Genomic DNA, 14,608 nt, shown 5'->3' with positions numbered 1-14,608 from the left:
CAAAAGAATGAAAGAGGACCCCTATCTTTTTTTTTCACTTTTTTTAAAATTAATTTTTAAAAATTATAACAACAAACAAACATTCTTAACATATGATCATTCCGTTCTACATATATAATTAGTAATTCACAATATTATCACATAGTTGCATATTCAGAGGACCCTATCTTAACCCCTATACAAAATTAATTCAAAATGGGCCAAAGACCTAAATATGAGAGCCAGTACCATAAAATCCTAGAATAAAATTTAGGGAAACATGTTCAAGACCTAGAGGTATGAGGTAGCTTCTTGAACTTTACAGCAAAGCACAAACAATGAGAGAAAAAATAGATAAATGGGAATTTCTCAGAATCAAAAGCTTTTGTACCTTAAAAGAGTTTGTCAAAAGGTAACGAGGCAGCCAACTAAATGGAAAAAAATATTTGGTAACCATATATCAGATGAAGGTCTGATATACTACGTATATAAAGAAATTATACAACTCAACTACAAAAGGACAAACAACCCAATAATAAACTGGGCAAAAGATATGAATAGACATTTTTTCTGAACAGCAAATAAAAATTGTTAAAAAGCACATGAAAAATGTGCATCTTCATTAGTTATAAGGGAAATGCAAATCAAAACTACAATGAATATTACCTCACATCTGTAAGAATGACTGCTATTAAGCAAACAGGAAAATAAAAATGTTGGAGAGGACAAGGAGAAACTGGAACACGTATTCACTGCTATGGTTCCTTCAATGTGGAAAACAATTTGGCAGTTTCTTAGAAAACTAAATATAGATTTGCCCTGTGACCCGTCAATACTGCTCTCTGGTATATACACAGAGGAGCTGAGAGCAGTGACACAAACAGGCATTTGTACACTGATGTTCATACTGGCATTATGCATAACTGCCAGATGACAGAAACAATCCAAGTGCCCATCAACCGATGAGTGGAAAAACAAAACGGGGCATATACACACTATTGAATATTATGTAGCAGTAAGATGAAATGAGGTCCTGAAACATAGGACAACATGAATGAACCTAGAGGATATAATTCGGAGTGAAATAAGCCAGGAACAAAAGGATAGACATAGTATGCATTCAATATTATGACTCTGGTAAAGAGAGTGAACTCCAAATCATACGGCCTGGGAAGAAAATCTGCATAGATCTATAGCAATGAACTAGATGCTACACGTCTGCAGTTAGAGTATGTAAATGACTTCACAAGCAACAGCTTCCATGTTTCAGATTTTTACCATTGACCATTCATAACAAAGATTCTACTTAAAAAGAGGCTCACACAAACATCTAATACACAGAGACATACCCATAAACAGTAGAAAGAAATGCACCCAACACGGAAAGACACCCAAGGACACACACATAAAGTAATCATTTTTCTTTGCAATGAGCAGAGTTGTGTATTTACTACATAATCAAAGAGAAAGAAAACTTGTCAAAAAAAGAGAGAAAGTTATCGCAAAGACAGCTATAAATGCCGGGACAATGTATGTGATGAAGGAGAAGTTGGGGTGTTGAGGGATCAGATACTAGGGTGACTTGGGCAAGCTCGGGGTGAGGGGATTAGGGCAAACTTCCCCAAAGAGGCAACAATTGAACTGAGATTCAGGGCTTGACCCAGGGACCCCCATCCCAGTGTCTCATAAAGCTGGGACCCTAAGGACTTAGGGACCAACTTTAGTGAGAATAATTGAGGCCCAGAGAAGGGGCAGGAGAAGCAGGAGGTCGGGAAGAAAGGATGAAGGAAGGAGGGAGGAAGGGAGGAAGGGAGGGAGGGAGGGAGGGAGGGAGGGAGGGAGGGAGGAAGGAAGGAAGGAAGGAAGGAAGGAAGGAAGGAAGGAAGGAAGAGAGCATGAAAGAAAGAAAGAGAGAGAGAGAGAGAGAGAGAGAGAGAGGGAGAGAGAGAGAGAGAAAGCAAGAAAGCAAGCAAGAAAGAAAAGGCAGCTCTCTGGGTGCTTGACTGTACCAGTGAGTTACTATCAGGTAGGCCTCCTGGTTACAGGGAAAAATGTGGGCTCATGAACAAAAAATAAATTAAAAAAAAAAAAAGCAAACATACAAGATATACAGAAAATATATAGCTAAATGGCAGAAATAAATCCTTCCTTTTCAGTTAGGTAATAACTTCAGGTAATAACCTTAATTGCTAATGGATTAAACTCCCCTTCTAAAAGGCAGAGATTGGCAGATTGGATGAAAAAGCATGATCCATGTAATGCTGTCCAGAAGAAATTCACTTCAGGTACGAAACACAAAAAGGTTGAAAATAAAAGGATAGAAAAAGATATTCTTTTCAAAATCAAAACAGAGCTGGATTTGCTATATTATTCTGAGACAAAATAGTCTTTAAATAAAAAAAAGATTACAGGAGACAAAGTAGGGTATCTTATATTGAGAAAAGGTTCAATTCAGCAAGAAGATTTTATGATTATAAATATATATGAACCACACATCAGAGCCCCCACATACATGAAAGAAAAATTAACAGAATTGAAGAGTGAAAAAGAGAGTCCTACAATAATAGTTGGAGACTTCAATACAATACTCTCAATAGTGATAGAATAAATGGAAGAGCAATAAAGAAATAGAGCACTTCAACAGCACTGTTAACCAATTAGACCTAATGGGCATATATAGAACATTCCACCAAACAAGAGCAGAATACACATTCTTCTCAAATGCATATAGAACATTTTCCAGGATAGACCACATGTTAGGCCACAGATCATATCTTAATAAATTTTAAAATATGAAATCATATATATATTCTTGGTCCACAATAGAATGAAGTTAGAAATCAATAACAGAAGGAAAATTGGGAAAGTTACAAATACGTGGAAATTAAACAACACACTATTAAAACAACAAATGGGTTAAAAAGGAAATCACAAAGGACATTAGGAAATATCTTCAGGTGAATGAAAACAAAACACAACATGCCTAAACCTCTAGGATGCAGCAAAGACCATAGTCAGAGGGAAATTTATAGCTCTAAATGCCTACCTTAAAAAAGAAGACCACAAATCAATAACCTAACTTCACACCTAAAGAAAATGGAAGAAGAAGAGAAAACTAAATCCAAAGTTAGCAGAAGGAAGTCAATAGTTAAAGATGAGAGCAGAGATAAATGAAATAGAGAATAGAAAATAATAGAATAAAAAACCCTAAAAATTTTAAAAAATCAATAAAATTGACAAACCTTTAACCAGACAGACAAAGAAAAAGAGAGGATACAAATAACTAAAATCACGAATGAAAGTGGGGACATTACTACCAACCTTACAGAAATAAAAAGGATTTTATGAGGGTACTATAAACAATTATATGCCAAAAATTAGAAAACTGAGGTGAATTGAACAAATTCTTAGAAACATTCAAGTTATCTAATTTAGTACAAGAAGAAATAGAAAACCTCAACAGACTTTTAATAAGTAAAGAGATTGAGTCAGTAATAAAAAAAATGAAAGAAAGAAAAGTGTAGACTGGATGTATTTGTGTTGATACCAAAGTCAGATAAAGATAGCATAAGAAAAGAAAATTACAGACCAATATATTCTATATGTACTGTTTGATGTACAAACAGTACATCAAAAGGATTATACACCAAGGCCAAGTGGGGTTTAGTCCAGGAATGCAAGGATGGCTTAAGATAAGAAAATCAATGTAATACACTACATTAATAGAATGAAGGGGGGAAAAACACCGTATCATATTCTCAATTGACACAGAAAAGTCACTTGACAAAATCCAACACACTTTCATGATAAAAACATTCAGAAAACTAGGTCGCTCTGTGGCAATGGCTGCACAAAAGATAAACAAGGGGCTGGAGCATCTGGCCAAGGCCGAGAAATACTTGAAACTGATTTTTAAAAATGGAAGCCAGATTATGGCAGTGCTGCTTCTGAATATGGAAAAGTAGCAGTTGCTTTTAAAAATGCCAAACACTTTGAGCAAGCAAAAGATGCCTGCCTGAGAGAAGCTGTTGCACATGAGAATAGCAGGGGCCTTTTACATGCTGTCAAAACTAATGAACAAGCTGGTATGATGTTGAAGGAGAAGCAAAAACTATGAAAGGACATTCAGTTGTTTGAGAAAGCGAGCATGATGTATCTAGAAAATGGCACTCTTGACATAGCAGTCATGGCTTTGGAACAAGCTGGAAAGCTTATAGAGAATGTAGATCCAGAAAAGGCTGTACAGTTATATCAACAGACAGCTAATGTGTTTGAGAATAAGGAATGCTTATGACAAGCAGTTGAATTACTAGGAAAAGCCTCAAGACTACTAGTAAGAGAACACAGGTTTGATGAGGTGGCACTCTAGTCAGAAAGAAAAAAATATTTATAAGGAAATTGAGTATTATCCAACTTGTTATAAGAAGACAGCTGGGCAAGTTTTAGTCCATCTTCACAGAAATGACTACATGGCTGCAGAAAGATGTATCAGGGAGAGCCATAGCATAGCAGGATTCACTGGAAGTGAAAACTGTGCTGTACTAGAACAACTTCTTGAAGGCTAGGACCAGCAAGATCAAGATCAGGTGTCAGAGGTCTGCAACTCCCCCCTTTTCAAGTATATGCACAATGATTATGTTAAACTGGGCCTAAGCTTGGTGGTTCCAGGAGGTGGAGTCAAGAAGAAATCACCAGCAACACCACAGGCCAAGCTTGATGGCGTCCCCACCACAGCTGCTGATGAAGAGGAAGATGAGTGCTCAGGAGGGCTATGTTAGTGTTCTGCTTTTGCAAAGGGGAAAAGAAGGAAAAAGAAAGGAAGCTTTCTGACTTGCCACTTCATGGATTCAGATCATGGTTGAGGTATTCCATAAGTCACTGCAGTCATGTTTTGAATGCTGATAAAGTCTGTCATTCTTAGTTACTGTTTTCCTAAAGCCTACTTATCTGTATTCACTACCTGTAAAGCCCTTTATTCTCTCCATGATAATGCTTTTCTATGACAACAGAAGGAATTAACAGAAAATATACCATCCTTGTTTAATAAGTTGATTTTAAGTTTGTGAGACAAATGCTAGACAAATTACATTCTAAATAAATGGGACAGTAGGCATAGATATTCTTCTCTCTTGGAATCTTATTGCTAAGGAATTTCCTGGTTTTTTCCACATGGGCAGGCTCCGGAAATCAAACCCGGGTCTCTGGCATAGCAGGCAAGAATTCTGCCACTGAGCCGCTGTCACACCATCCCCTTTTTGTTTTATTTAATAATTGCTGCTAAAAGTCAAGTGTGCTGGTAAAAAATTAGCATTTTAAAATTTTTGCTTTGTTTTGAAAAAGAAATGTATCCTCCATTTAAATTATTAAATCTTTTCAGGAATGAAATTGGGATAGAAAGATATTATGAGCTTTACAATACTATTTTAGCCCAATAAAGGATGCAATTAAGGTTAAAAAAAAACACTCAGAAAACTAGGAGTAGAAGGGAATTTCTCAATATGATAAAGGGCATTAACAAAAAACCCACAACAAATACCATACTCAATGTGAAAGACTGAAGGCTTTCCCCCTAAGATCAAGAACAAGACAAGGCAGATAAGTCCTGAAACCCAGAGGGACCAGCCTCTCCAGGATTATCAATTGATTGCATTGCCCTGTCCTTTAGTGCGGCCATCCCTTCTCAACATGAAAGAGTTGGAACAGGCATTCCTCAAAGATCTCTATAGATTGGGAGAGGGATTAAAGGAGAGAGAAGAGGTATATCAGAGAAAATGGGATTTAACAAATGAGTATGACTGCTGAATCACAATATTAATATTCCTTCTAACCTTCAATGTTTTGGAGCAGCTAGAAGGGAAAATCTGAGATGATGGAATGGTAGCACATGACAAACTCTGGGATCTGTTCTGTAGCTGCTTGGTGAAGTGTGTTTTGAAGATTATTGCTTTTTTCTTTTTTGTTTTGTATATATGTTATATTTTACAATAAAAAAGTTAAAAAGAAGAACAAGACAAGGATATCTGCTGCCACCACTGTTAATCAACATTGTACTTGAAGTTCCAGCCAAAGAAATCAGGCAAGGAAAGAAATAAAAGATCACCAAATCAGAAAGTAGGAGCCAAGTTATTCCTATTCACAGAAAATATGATCTTACACATAGAAAACCTCATAAAATCTACAAGAGAGTTACTAGAACTAATAAAAAATAATTTAGCAAAGTTGCAGGGTACTAGATGAACATGTAAAATAAGTTGGGTTTCCATACAAAAGTAATGATAATGAACAATATGAAATGGCAGGTGTTTCAGTGGTCGAACTGGGTTTGATTCTCAGCCCATGTACCCCCTAAAAAGCAAAACAAACAGAAATGTTGTGGGCAAAATTCTTTATGATAGACATATCACATATCTGCCTCTGTGTGTATGTATAGCTAAAGATATAGATATACATATACATATATAGGGAGATACATAAAAAAAACAATATGAAATGGAAATTAAGAAAGCAATTCCATTTACTATAGCATCAAAAGAATATAGTACCAAGGATTAAATTTAAATAAGGAGGTGAAAGACTTAAAAACTGAAAACTGCTAAGCACTGCTGAAGAAATTATAAGAAAATCTACATAAATGGAAAGACATCCCATGTTCATGGATGGGAGAACAGGACTTAATTTTGTTAAGAGAACAATACTGCCTAAAGTGACCTACAAATTCAATGCAATCCCTATCAAAATTCAGCAGCTTTTTTTTTAAAAAAAACAAAAATAGAAAAGTTGATGCTCAAATTCACATGGAAATGGATGGGCTCTGAATAGCTAAAATCATCTTGAAAAAGAAGAACAAAGTTGGAAGCCACACACTTCCTGGCTTCAAAACTTATTACAAAGCTATGGTAATTAAAACAGTGTAATCCCACAAATCTTTACTTCAAAACTTACTACAAAGCTACAGAAATTAAAACAGTGTGGTACTAGCATAAGGATAGGCATATAGACCAATGGAATACAAGTGAGATGAATCCACACATCTACGGCCAACTGATTCGATAAGTGCTAAGTTCATTCAGTGGAGAAGGAACAGACTCTTCAACAAATGGTGCTGGAGCAACTGGAAATCTACATGCAAAAGAATGATGTGCACCCCTATACCTATCACCATATATGAAAATTGATTAATGAATTAAACATAAGAGCTAATATTATAACACTCTTACAAGAAAACACATGGGAATACCTTCAGGACCTTGAAATAATCATGGAGTTTTAGATTTTACATAAAAGCATACGCAACAAAAGAAAATACAGATAAAATGAACTTCGTTGAAATTTAAAACTTTTGTATATCAAAGGACATTATAAACAAAGTAAAAAGACAACTAACAGAATGGGAGAAAATATTTGGAAACCATTATCTGATAAGGGTTTAATATCTAGAATATAAAAGATCCACTACAATTCAATAATAAAAAGACAATTATTAAAAACTCTTCGATTCTCAGAGGCTGCCCATGCCAAAAACAAACAAACAAAAACTAAAAGTGGTGGCGAGGATGTGGAGGAAAAGGAACACTTATTCACTGCTGGTGGCAATGTAAAATGGTGCAGCCTATGTGGAAGACAGTTTGTCAGTTCCTCGGAAGCTAAATGTAGAATTTCCATAAGACCTGGCAATCCCACTATTAGGTATATATCTGAAAGACCTGGAAGGAGGGTTCAGACAGATATTTGTACACCAGTGTCTACAGCAGCATTATTCACAATAGTCAAAAGGTGGAAGCAATGGAAGTGTCCATTAACAGACGGATGAATAAACAAAATGTGGTATATTCATGCAATGGAATATTAATTAGGCATAAAAAGAAACAAAGTGCTGGCACATGCTACAACAACATGAATGGATCTTGAGGACATCATGTTGACCCAAATAAGCCAGAAACAGAAGGATAAATACTATATGATTTCTGTTATATAAAATACTTAGAATAAGCAAATACATAGAGACAGAAAGCCCAGTAGTGGTGACCAGTAGTGGAGGGAGGGAGGGGGGACCTGTGAGTTACTGCTAACTGGTTATGAGTTTTGTTTGGGTTGGTGAATATAGTCTGGAAATAGACAGTGGTAAAAGTTACAAGGAAATGTCACAGAATTGTCCTCTTAAAATGGTTTAAGTGGTTTTTATGTTACATGTATGTTATCACAATTAAAAATAAATGAGGGGACTTTTGGGAAGATGGCTGAATAGAGTAGCTTGAGATTAACCCTACTCCACGGAAAAGCTAGAGAAAAGGACAGGAGGGTGACTGAGGCAGCGATTCAGGAGTGCGACTGACCTGGGAGAGCCTTCTGTACCTCATAGGGCACCCTGGTTGCAGAGGCCGAGGAAATGATAGGCAGAAAGCTGGAGCCTGGTGCAGAGGCATAGAGCCCACGGAGTGCACGGACAGGAGCCAGGTACTAGGAAATAAGTCAGGCCGCATTCCTTAGGTGCGCGACCCCACCAGTGCAGCCCCATGACCGGAAACTCATCCCACACCCCATGCAACCTGAACCTGGTCACCTGCTCCCATTCCCTGTGCTCCAGGCACCCCCAGTGCATGTACCTACCTCCCAACCCACCAGAAGACCATCCCAACCCACCTCTCCTACAACCCTCCCGAGCACTATCTCCCCCTCCCTCTTCCCTGCAGGCTGTTGCCATCGCATAAAGGCTGCAGGAACTAACCTCCATACCCAGGCTACCTCTGCCCACTGCCCATAGTGTCACATAGCCTCACCCAGACCCCCCTGAGCTCTGTGCATCAGTTTATGGCACTGCTAGGCCCATGCATGCACATGGGCCCCAGTCACATCATTTAGCTCTGGGAACTGCACTTTACAGCACTCCTAGAACCGCACATATGCATGGCCCTCAGCCACACTTCCCAGGTCGGAGAAAGTGCTGACCTGCACAGCCAGGTCACATCTGCCCCCAATCCATGAAGGCATAATCTCGACCTGCTGCCACCGCTCTATGTATGCACACAGAGGGCTCCATGCCTTAGACAAGCATACACCAGGGTTACGCACCCCAAACTGGTGCACCCGCAGAGCTGCATCCTCCCTGGCTGTTGGGTGCCCACATTCACAAGCATCAGCACAACATCCCCAACTTGTGCCTATACCTGCCCTGAAACAAATCACAACACTGTGTGCCCCACCCTGTACCCTGCTCCCTGCTATACAACCATCCCACAAATACAGGGCCTTAGACTACTGAAAGAAATCAACTCCCAAAGTAAATCAATCAAGATATTTACATGCCACAAAGACAGCAGAAGATCACTAAGCATATTACAATGCAGACAGCTATAGCCCAGCCGAATGACCACATTAAAACACCAGAGGAGACACAGACATTGGAACAACTAATCAAAGATGTTCATACAACTCTACTTAATAAAATAAGTGGGATAGCAATTGATATAAAAGAGATCAAGAAGACAGTAGAAGAGCATAAAGAGGAATTTGAAAAACTAAATGGAAAAATACCAGATATCACAGAGATTAAAGAGTCTGCTGACCAAATAAAAAACATACTAGAGGCACACAACACCAAATTTGAAGAGACAGAAGAATGAATAAGTGATATAGAGGACAGGAGAACTGACTTCGAAGACTCAAAACAGCAAATGGCAAAAAAGACAGGAAAAGTTGAATTGGATCTCAGGGAAATGACAGGCAAAACAAAGTGCACAATATAAAAATCATTAGTGTCCTGGAAGTAGAAGAGAGGAGTAAAGGGCTAGGAAGAGTAGTTGAGGATATAAAACTTCCCAGCCCTCATAAAGGACATAAATATGCAAGTCAAAGAAGCCCAATGAACTCCAAACAGAATAAATCCAAATAGGCCTTCCCCAAGACACACACTAATCAGTCTGTCAAACGTTGAAGAGAAGGAGAAAATCCTGAAAGCGGAAATAAGACTGACTTCAGACTACCCAACCAGCACCCTGGAGGTGAGCAGGCAGTGGTATGATACATTCAAGATCCTGAAAGAGAAAGACTTCTAGCCAAGAATTCTGTACCCAGCCAAACTGTCCTTCAAAACTGAGGGAGAGATTAAAGTTTTCACAGACAAAGAAGTCCTGAAAGAATTTGTCAACAAGAGACTGGCCCTACAAGAAATACTAAAAGGAGTTCTGCTGGCTGAAAAAAAAAAAAAAGGCAGGAGAAGGAGGTCTGAAGGAAGGCACAGAATTGAAGAGTACCACTAAGGGTAACTTAAAGAATACAAAGGGAAAGAAGGAAAAGAATATATAGATCTGACAAATAAAATAAAAAGGATAAGATGGTGGATTCAAGAAATGCCTTTTCAGTAATAACTTTGAATGTTAATGGACTAAGGTATTAGTTAGGGTTCTCTAGAGAAACAGAATCAACAGGGAACACTTGCAAATATAAAATTTATGAAAGTGTCTCACGTGACCGTAGGAATGCAGAGTCCAAAATCCACAGGGCAGGCTGCGAAGCCGATGACTCCAATGGATGGCCTGGATGAACTCCACAGGAGAGGCTCACCAGCCAAAGCAGGAATGCAACCTGTCTCCTCTGAGTCCTCCTTAAAAGGCTTCCCATGATTGCATTTAGCATCACTAATTGCAGAAGACACTCCCCTTTGGCTGATTACAAATGGAATCAGCTGTGGATGTAGCTAACGTGATCATGACCTAATCCTATGAAATGTCCTCATTGCAACAGACAGGCCAGCGCTTGCCCAATCAGATGAACAGGTACCACAACTTGGCCAAGTTGACACCTGTCCCTAACCATGACAACTAAACTTACCAATTAAAAGATAGATTGGCAGAATACAGCTATATGCTGCTTACAAGAGACTCATCTTAGACATAAGGATACAAATAGATTGAAAGTTAAAGTATGGAAAAAGATTTCCCACACAAGTTGTAACCAAAAGAAAGCAGGAGTAGCTATTCTAATATTGGACAAAATAGACTTTAAATGTAAAGACATCATAGGAGATAAAGAAGGACACTATATACCAATTAAATGGTCAATTCATCAAGAAGATATAACAATCATAAATGTTAATGCTCCCAATCAAGGAGCTCCAAAGTACACGAGACAGACATTGGCAAAACAGGAGGGAGCGATAGATGTTTCAACAATAATTGTAGGAGACTTCAATACACCACTCTCCTCTATAGATAGAACAACCAGACAGAAGATCAACAAGGAAATAGAGAAGCTGAATAACTTGATAAATGAATTGGACTTACTAGGTATATATAGGTCACTGCACCCCAAAGCACAAGGATATACATTCTTCTCTAGTACTCATGGAACATTCCCCAGGATAGATCATATGCTGGGGCACAAAACAGGTCTTTTTAATTTAAGAACATTGAAATTATTCAAGGCACTTTCTCTGATCACAATGGCATGAAGCTGGATTTCAAAAACTACCAAAGAACGAGAACATTCACAAATATATGGAGATTAAATAACACACTCTTTAACAACCAGTGGGTCAAGGAAGAAATCACCAGAGAAATCAGAAGCTATCTGGAGATAAATGAAAATGAGAATACAACTTACCAAAACTTATGGAATGTGGCAAAGGCTGTGCTGAGAGGGAAATTTATTGCCCTAAATGCCTGTACTAAAAAACAAGAGAGCAAAAATCGAGGACTTAATAGCACCCCTGGAGGAACTTGAGAAAAAACAGCAAACTAATGCCAAAGTAAATAGAAGAAAAGAAATAATAAAGATTAAAGCAGAGACAGTGAATGGGAGAACAAAAGAACAACAGAAAGAATCAATAAAATCAAAAGTTGGTTCTTTGAAAAAATCAATAAAATTGATGGGCCATAGCAAGACTGACAAAGAAAAAGACAGAGGATGCAAATAAACAAAATCACAAATGAGAAGGGATGCATTACCACAGACCCTGAAGAAATAAAAGAAATCATAAGAGGATACTATGAACAACTATACACCACCAAACTAGACAACTTAGATGAAATGGACAAATTCCTGGAGACACACAAACAAGCTACACTGACTCTGGAAGAAACAGAAGATCTCAACAAACCAATCACAAGTAAAGACATTCAATCAGTCATCAAAAATCTGTCTACAAAGAAAAGCCCAGGGCCATATGGCTTCACAGGGAAATTTTATCAAGCATTCCAAAAACTGGAGGAAAAAGGAACTCTACCTAACTCATTTTATGAAGCTAATATCATTTTAATATCAAAATGGGATAAAGATGCTATAAGAAAGGAAAAACTACAGGCCAATCTTCCTAATGAACACAGATGCAAAAATTCTCAATAAAATATTAGCAAATTGAGTTCAACAATACATTAAAAGAATTACTCCATGACCAAGTGGGGTTTATAACAGAATCCAAGACTGTGTCAACACAAGAAAATCAATGAATGTAATACGGCACATTAAAAAATTGAAAGGGAAAAATAAAATGATAATCTTGACTGACGCTGAAAAGGCATTCGACAAAATTCAGCATTCTTTTCTGATAAAAACATGTCAAAAGATAGGAATCAAAGGTAACTACCTCAATATGATAAAGGGAATATATGAAAAACCGATAGTCAGCATCGTATTCAATGAAGAGAGATTGAAAGCTTTCCCTGTAAGATTAGGAACGAGACAAGGATGCCCACTGTCACCACTCTTATTCAACATTGTACTAGAAGTTCTAGCTAGAGCAATCAGGCAGGACAAAGAAATAAAAGGCATGCAAATTGGAAAGGAAGAAGTAAAACTCTCATTATTTGTAGATATGATACTATACTTGGAAAATCCTGAGGAATCTACAGCAAAGTTACTTGAGCTAATAAACAAATTTAGCAAGGTGGCAGGATATAAAATTAATGAGCAAAAATCAGTAACATTTCTATACCCAAGCAATGACCTAGCTGAGGAGTCAGTTAAGGAAAAATTCCATTCAAAATAGCAACTAAAAGAATCAAGTACTTAGGAATGAACTTAACTAGGGATGTAAAGAACTTGTACACAGAAAACTACATAATATTGCTAAGAGAAATCAAAGGAGATCTAAATAGGTAGAAAGACATTCCCTACTCATGGATAGGAAGGTTGAATATAGTAAAGTTGTCAATTCTCCCCAAATTGATCTACAGATTCAACACAGTACCAATCAAAATGCCAACAACCTATTTGGAAGATTTGGAAAAGTTAATTGCCAAACTCATCTGGAAGGGAAAGGGAAAACTTAATTACATTAATTGAGTTTCTTGTGTTGAACCATCCTTGCATTTCCTGAATAGTGAAAAGCATCGTAAAAAAGAAGAACGAAGTGGAGGATTAACATTTCCTGACTTTAAGACCTATTATAAAGCCACAGTGGTCAAAACAGCATGGTTCTGGCACAAAGACAGAAGCATTGGTCAATGGAATTGAATCAAGAGTGCAGAAATAGACCACCAAATCTATGGTCAACTGATTTTCAATAAGGCCCCCAAATTCTCTGAACTGGGACAAAATAATCTTTTCAATAATTGGGCTTAGAAGAACTGGATATCAATAGCCAAAAGAATGAAAGAAGATCCCTATCTTACACCCGACACAAAAATTAACTCAAAGTGGATCAAACACCTAAATATAAGAACTAGCACCATAAAGTTTCTAGAAGAAAATGAAGGGAAACATCTTCAAGACCTAGTAATAGGAGGTAGCTTCCTAATTTTATACCCAAAGCACACAAGCAACAAAAGAAAAAATAGATAAAAGGGGACTCCTCAAAATCAAATGCTTCTGCACCTCAAAAGACTTTGTCAAAAAGGTAAAGAGACAGCCAACTCAAAGGGAGAAAATATTTGAATATCATGTATTGAACAAAGGTTTGATTTCCTGTATATACAAAGAAATCATACAACTCAACAACAAAAGAATTAAACCACCCAATTATAAAATGGGCTAAAGATATGAATAAGCATTCTTCTGAAAAGAAAATACAGATGGCTCAAAAGCAATGAAGAGATGCTCATTTTCATTGGCTATAAGGGAAATGCAGATCAAGACTACAATGAGATACCCCCTTATACCTATAAGAATGGCTGCTATTGAGGGTTCCAAGATGGTGGCTTAGTAAGGTACGTGCGTCTTAGTTCCTCCGACTCCAAATCAACTAATAGGTGAACAGAAACAGTGCAGAACAACTCCTGGGGCTATGGCAGGGAATGGACACACAGCGTAACCCAGTCTGGACTGGCTAGTCTGACTGCGAGACTCGGCTGCGGTGAGATTCCCGAGCGGCGTGCGACTTCCCGAGCAGCGGCAGCTGCGGCAGTCGGAGCTAGTCCCTCCCTCCTTCCCGGGCCGGCTGAGAGTCTCGGAGAGGCAAGTTTCCCAAGTCGAGGCGGCCGGCGCCCCTCTTTTGCGGGCGGCTTCGAGTCTTGGCTTCGAGTCCGCGGCTACGAGTCTCGGATCAGAGGGCTATCCAAAGTCTGGACTGGCTAGTCTGACTGCGAGACTCGGCTGTGGTGAGATCCCCGAGCTGCACGCGATTTCCCGATCAGCGGCAGCTGCGGCGGTCGGAGCTACTCCCTCCCTCCTTCCCGGGCCGGCTGAGAGTCTCGGA

The 14,608-nt window shown here is 38.3% G+C and overlaps 1 protein-coding gene and 1 pseudogene across 1 annotated transcript in view; one reads left to right on the top strand and one right to left on the bottom strand.

Annotated features, from left to right (window-relative positions):
- The window catches only part of LOC143687258 (uncharacterized), a 100,266-nt gene that overhangs the window by 24,652 nt on the left and 61,006 nt on the right, over positions 1-14,608 (bottom strand). The window lies entirely within an intron of this gene.
- On the top strand, positions 3,822-4,827 carry LOC143685850 (gamma-soluble NSF attachment protein pseudogene; annotated as a pseudogene).

The sequence above is a fragment of the Tamandua tetradactyla genome, chromosome 6 (genome assembly GCF_023851605.1).
Source record: "Tamandua tetradactyla isolate mTamTet1 chromosome 6, mTamTet1.pri, whole genome shotgun sequence".
In the NCBI taxonomy this organism is placed as follows: domain Eukaryota; kingdom Metazoa; phylum Chordata; class Mammalia; order Pilosa; family Myrmecophagidae; genus Tamandua; species Tamandua tetradactyla.
Note: the sequence above shows the minus strand (reverse complement) of the source record. Positions and strands in the feature narration are given on the sequence as shown.